This window comes from Triticum dicoccoides, chromosome 1A (assembly GCF_002162155.2).
Source record: "Triticum dicoccoides isolate Atlit2015 ecotype Zavitan chromosome 1A, WEW_v2.0, whole genome shotgun sequence".
NCBI classification, from domain to species: Eukaryota; Viridiplantae; Streptophyta; class Magnoliopsida; order Poales; family Poaceae; genus Triticum; species Triticum dicoccoides.
The window spans coordinates 239901066-239908464 of record NC_041380.1 but is presented as its reverse complement, the minus strand read 5'-3'; positions in this window follow the sequence as shown (position 1 = coordinate 239908464).

The following is a 7399-nucleotide window of genomic DNA, read 5'->3' as shown; positions in this document are numbered from 1 at the left end:
GATCCAGACGGGGAAGGGGAGAGAGGCGTGCGGGAGGGAGCGAGTGGGGGGAGGCGAGTGGGTGGCGGCTAGGGTTGGCCTGGGGGAGTGGGGGGTTAAGCCGGCGGGGTGGACCGGCTGGGCCAGGTGGGCTGGCCGGTTGGGCCTTGGCTTGCTAGGCCGAAGCCCCGAGGGGGCAGGGAGGTTTTCTCTTTCTTTTTTCTTTTTTTTTATGTTTGTTTTACCCCTTGCATTTTCTTTCTTTTACTTACTTTCTTTTCTGTTTTAATTCATTTAAAAGTATTTGGGCATTTTATGAAAAATGTGTTTATTTAACGATAATTATCTATGCAATATTTGACAAGGTCCAAACATTTTTGTTTCGAAGTTTGAAAACTTTGTTTGTTTGCCAAAAATCCAAATTTGAATTCGAATCGTTTTGAACTAACGCGAGATTAGCGACAGTGACGGAGGTGACATGGCGTCATAAGTAGAGATTACTGTAGCTTGATTATCCGAGCGTCACAATTCTCCTCCACTACAAGAAATCTCGTCCCGAGATTTAAGAGGGGAGTAAGGGGGGAGTTCTGGTTATTCTAATGGATCTTCTTGAAGAAGTTAATCCCTTTCGTTGATGCCTTCAATTCTTTATTCCAAAGCATCATGATGAAGTTGTCGTCCTTTCTTCGAGGAGCTCCATCGTACTTACGAATAGGTAAGGGGCAGCTCTACAATGATAGGATGTTATAAGGGAAATTCATCTGGGGGTATCCCAGGAATAAACATATGAGTATCTCTCGAGTTGAACAAATTACACACATCGATAGCAAAGTAAGACGGCGTAATAAGAAGTTTCAAGCGGATAGGCAATCGTTCATTGCCTGAAGCAGAGTGCGAAAGGGGTTCAGAGCAACGGGAATAAGTATTGTGTCTGATACCAGAATAGATCAACAGGCAAGTGGCCCGTGAATTACATACAAAGTCAAGAACGAGGAATAACTCTGACAATAGGGTGTACAGGAGAGTTAGGTTTCGATCCTGTGGAACTGTGGGTTATGGGCCCACCATGTGGGTTAAAAGTAGGAAAGGCAGTGATGTCTTGCACAATCATGTAAGCAAGGCATGTCAGAGGAGAGTCTGTGGGTCATGTCGGCAACAACATAGGTACCAAGGGCGAGGGACGAAGAGAACCATTTTCTGCTCGTTGAAACGAGGCGGACCAATAGGCAAGGTTCCCGTCCATCGGTGGTTACCGGAATGTCATCAACAATAGTAACAAGGTCTTACCGACAGAGTTGTACATCGAGGTGTTTGCACAAGCAGTGGATTATTACTTCTTATATCATATAGATCATAGAAAAGGTTTAAACAAACCAATGGAAGGAAAATATGATCATCAGATTAAACAGAACAATGGAAAGGAAAATATGTTTAAACACATTTTTCAAGGGTATATCCTTCCCAAGGACAAGCAGAGCAAGATATCCATGGCAGGATATAAAGTAGAAAACCATTTAGGTAAGGGGGGAGGAATCTCATGATATTACCCATACCACGGTATTAGGATAAATGATAAATAAAATTTAGCATCGTGCTTCAAATGTTCCTGTTGAAAATCGGAGTACCATTGACATGCTTCGAGATAGCATTGACAAGGTCTTCAGGTGAAGATCAGATTTTGGAAACACGAAGGATCCATCAGGAATAACTTGTAGAATAAGTCTTACAATTTCCTCATGGATGAATGGATAACCTTGCTGAAAAGGAATCTATAATGATAGGTCCTCCAGCCGGGGGGGGGGGTGCTAGGCATGACATCATGTTACCGGGTCATCAAAGGATCAACATCATGACTCTTGGAAAGTTGTCCCAACCATCATATCTGACCGAGATTCAGATCCGATTGGTGTCAGGATACCTCAGACTTAGGATACCTGAGAAGAAAAGGTGTAACGCAAATTGACGAGATGACATTGTAAGATTCTCGGGGAAATGAACTATGAAGTGATTTCCGTTATCAAGAATCCATCATTAACCCAAGGAGAGGACAAGGAGGTGTCTGGTGAACTCAACGGCAATTCACCGAGATTCCCAAAAGATGGATGTCCACAATTAAGTGAACAAGGAGATAACATTTGTCAGATCAAATGATATAAGGAAGTATGCTCGAGGAAAACATACTCAATTAAACATTGGTTGAAAGGTGCGCCCGAAATATGGGTTGGGTTGCACGACCAATGTCAGAATGGTGATTCAATAATCAATAGCCTAAGAATGAACTTTCGACCATTAACTAAAAAAAATAGGGTTGCTAGAAGGAAAGAATCCAAACAACACCGTTCACTTGTTGGAATTAACACGGGGACCAAGAAAGAATGGTGATGTGAGAAGTATTTCTATGTCAAGAATTCTCAAGAGGTGGAACAAATCTCAGAACATTCTTGACATAAAGGATGGTAATACTCCAAGGTAAAGAAGAACAATTGTTGGATAGCAAGGAACTCAAGGTATAACACCAAACATGAACAAGCTTGTGTTGGTGGGAGGGCAATAAAGTGGTCAACGATAATACAATTCATCGAGGGCAAGGATGGTATTTCTCATCATGAATTCAATTGATATCCTGGATGAGCTCAGAATGTTGATGATCATGACACCTTTGTCGCGAGAGTTCATGAAGATGTAATCGATCAGTGACGACATCAAGTCAAGTAATGATGAAGTGAAAGGTTATTGGAACCAAGGGTACGATACAAACTCGAAACCAAGCTTGTTGTTCAAGGCGAAATGATATGACGATGATGATCGACGTAAGGTTAGTTCATCGTCGAAAATTGGTGCTCCGAGAATAAGGACCAGGTAGCACAATTAGAATCGTCACGACAATGATATATCCAAACAGGCTAGGAATGGCATGATCGGGTACAAACTCGTACTTATAGAAGCTTACTGAAGAGTTGTTGAACCATAGAGCGGACTCAGTTCAGTTATCGGTGTCTTTGAGTGTTCAATAACTCAGAGCCCGCGAAAAATTGGAATCAGTGGGAAGGTAGCACTTGATGAAGAACTCATAAAGGTTATGCAGTTCCATGATAATCTCGAGATACCAGGGGGGTAATACTCGACACAAGATCAAAGTAAAGGTTGGACTGGTGTATTGATCCATAGAAGACAATTGTTTTAACTTGTCCGAGAAATGAGATCAAAGAAGAACAATCATGGTCGGAACCACGATTGCAAAAGGCCAGATCCTAGATATAAGATGAACTTATACCAAAGGAATAATTCATTTAAGAGAAGCTTTAATGATAAGATCTACATCGTGTCCATGGGCATGAACACAAGTTCAAGGTCGACTCCCACTTCTCCAATGCATAACCTTTCATTCACTTCTCACGTTCGATGAAGTTACAGTGTTGAAATTTTATCTGGTGAAGCACCAAAAGAGTATGACTCGTGAAAACTTTCGGGTTCACACGGTTTAGAGAAGGCATATGTTCAACCCATAGGGGCTTCTTAGAAACATATACCACAAGTTTCAAGAGTAATTAACACAAGCCCGAAAGCAGAGCATGGTTGGCCAAGCAGAGGATACAACTTAACAAAGGCATTATGTATCAGGGGAAGAACTCACAAGGTGATCAAATGTGTAGGACACTGTCGGATAACAATCCAACAAAGGACTTGATGGTCCACAAAGGATCTGATACGAGTATCGGTACTCAACTAGAGGAAGAAGAATGCAAGGAGATCAGATTATAGAAACAACTGACTAACTCAATTGTCAAATGCAAAGGAATTATGATTTCCAAATCAAGGGATCAGAAGCAATGCTCTAATTAGGGATGGATAAGTTGAATAGCCTTAGGGTACAATCAACGACAATTGGATTGGTCGAGAACCAATTCCAGTTAAAAGAATGGAAGCTCAGCCGGAAGGTAATTTATAAGGATCAATGATGATTGCGTGTATTCGCAACATATTGAGTCAACAGACTCAAAATGATAATGACAAGGAATGTCAATAAGATTTCTATACTTATGGGATTAATCATAAAGAAAGCAAACAAGAAATTCCAGAGCAATAGGTTGCTGAGGATTTTCGGAATATCAGGTGGTATTTCGAAGACTTTTGTGTAACACATGAACAACTAGGGGATGAGCGGATACTCGATAAGTGCGAGAATTAACCGTAGGGGTATTCAAGTGACAAAGAACAGCAAGGTAGTAAGCTCAAGGGATTATCGAAACAACGACGAGTTTTTCAGGGTATCTTGTAATAACAAGACCACTGGGGATGAATGTAAGAATAACAAATGCAAGTAGTTATCCATAAGGGTTTGCGGTGGAAGGTGAATTGCAAACGCGGTGTACACAAGTTCTCGGGTTAACAGCGGAGAGTATCTTCAGGGTCTTCTGGTGCAGCAGACGATCATTAGTAATAAGGGGCTCTCCGGGTGAAAGTGATAACGAGATCCTAATGTTAGATTTAGTAAACTTCATTTAACCCGAATAGAGGAGAGATCAGAGTCCCAGAGTAAAGGTCGAGGAGTAAAAGATCCTACTACCACCCAATGGCGACGTGTGCCCGTAAGACGCACAGCCATGTTAGTAAAAGTTTTTGCAACGTCTAGACTCAACTTCGGCCAAGGAGTTGGAAAGGGGGATTCCTACAGGCAGTCGGCTCTGATACCAACTTGTGACGCCCCCGATTCAATCGTACACTAATCATGCACGCAAATGTGTACGATCAAGATCAGGGACTCACGGGAAGATATCACAACACAACTCTAAAACATAAATAAGTCATACAAGCATCATAATACAAGCCAGGGGCCTCGAGGGCTCGAATACAAGTGCTCGATCATAGACGAGTCAGCGGAAGCAACAATATCTAAGTACAGACATAATTTAAACAAGTTTGCCTTAAGAAGGCTAGCACAAATTGGGATACAGATCAAAAGAGGCGTAGGCCTCCTGCCTGGGATCCTCCTAACTACTCTTGGTCGTCGTCAGCGGCCTGCACGTAGTAGGCATCTCCAGCGTAGTAGTCGTCGTCGACGATGGCGTCTGGCTCCTGGACTCCAGCATCTGGTTGCGACAACCAGAAAGAAAGGAAAGGGGGAAAAAGGGGGGAGAAAGCAACCGTGAGTACTCATCCAAAGTACTCGCAAGCAAGGAACTACACTACATATGCATGGGTATATGTGTAAGGAGGCCATATCGGTGGACTGAACTGCAGAATGCCAGAATAAGAGGGGGATAGCTAGTCCTATCGAAGACTACGCTTCTGGCAGCCTCCGTCTCGCAGCATGTAGAAGAGAGTAGATTGAAGTCCTCCAAGTAGCATCTCCAAGTAGCATCTCCAAGTAGCATCTCCAGTAGCATCTCCAGTAGCATCTCTAGTAGCATCGCATAGCATAATCCTACTCGGCAATCCTCCCCTCGTCGCCCTGTGGAAAAGCGATCACCGGGTTGTCTGTGGAACTTGGAAGGGTGTGTTTTATTAAGTATCCGGTTCTAGTTGTCATAAGGTCAAGGTACAACTCCAAGTCGTCCTGTTACCAAAGATCACGGCTATTCGAATAGATTAACTTCCCTGCAGGGGTGCACTAACTTACCCAACACGCTTGATCCCATTTGGCCGGACACACTTTCCTGGGTCATGCCCGGCCGTGGAAGATCAACACGTCGCAGCCCCACCTAGGCAAAACAGAGAGGCCAGCACGCCGGTCTAAACCTAAGCGCACAGGGGTCTGGGCCCATCGCCCATAGCACACCTGCACGTTGCGAGGGCGGCCGGAAGCAGACCTAGCCTAGCAGGCGTTCCAGTCCAATCCGGCGCGCGCCGCTCCGTTGCTGACGTCTGAAGTGCTTCGGCTGATACCACGACGCCGGGATACCCATAACTACTCCCACATAGATGGTTAGTGCGTATAGGCTCGTAGCCAACTCAGATCAATTACCAAGATCTCGTTAAGCGTGTTAAATATCCGCGAACGCCGAACAGGGCCAGGCCCACCTCTCTCCTATGTGGTCTCAACCTGCCCTGTCGCTCCGCCACAAAGTAACAGTCGGGGGCCGTCGGGAACCTAGGCCCACCTCTACCGGGATGGAGCCACCTGTCCAGCCCCCTCATCAGAATCACTTGCGGGTACTCATCGAGCTGACCCGACTTTAGTCACCATCTGTATAGTATGTATGTATGTATAGTATATACCCGTGATCACCTCCCGAGTGATCACGGCCCAATAGTATAGCAAGGCAGACTGACAAGAATGTAGGGCCAATAATGATAAACTAGCATACTATAGTAAGCATCTAGGATTGCGGGTAAGGTATCAATGACTGTAGCAACAATGACAGGCTATGCATCAGAATAGGATTAACGGAAAGCAGTAACATGCTACACTACTCTAATGCAAGCAGTATAGAGGAGAATAGGCGATATCTGGTGATCAAGGGGGGGGGGGCTTGCCTGGTTGCTCTGGCAAGAAGGACGAGTCACCAACACCGTAGTCGAACTGGGGGTCGCCGGCAGTCTCGGTGTCTATCGGAAAGAAGTAACAGAGAGGGAACACAATAAATAACAGAGCAATCAAGGCATCACAAAGCGTAACAAGACAATACGCGGTGTTCGGTGTGCCCTAACGCGGTAGTAGGTGATACCGATGAAGGGGGGAAAACATCCGGGAAAGTATTCCCGGTGTTTCGTGTTTTCTGACAGATGAACCGGAGGGGGAAAGTTGCGGGTTTGATATGTTAGGGGTGTGTGGTGGACGAATGGGCTGCGTATCCGGGTTCGTCTCGTCGTTCTGAGCAACTTTGATGTTGAAAATATTTTAATCCGAGTTACGGATTAAAAGATATGATTTTCTAAAGATTTTATTAATTTCTGGAATTTAATTAATTATTTAAATTAATTCGAGAAAATAGATTGATGACATCAGCATGATGTCATGCTGATGTCAGCAGTCAACAGAGTTGACTGGTCAACCTGACTAGTGGGTCCCACTGGTCAGTGACACATTTTAATTAACAGATTAATTAAACTAATCATAATTAATTAGGGGGGTGGGCCCCACTGTCATTGCTTGATTAATTAACTAACAGTTAATTAGGTTAATCTAATTGTGATTAATTAACTTAATTAATTCGTTAATTAATTAATTAATTTAATTATTATTATCTATTTATTTATTTTTATTTATTTTTATTTTTTTTTATTTCCTTTTTTTATTTTCGTTCTGGGGCGGGGCCCATGTGTCATAGGGCCATGGGGCCTAACGGTACTTGGGCGCTAATGGTTTCGGGCGCGGGGGCGCCCGACAGGGACCAACCCGGGCGCTGGCCTCGGGTGAGACCAGCGGCGCGGCAGGGCCAGTCCGGTCGCCGGCGGGGAAGCCGCAGCAACGCCGGCG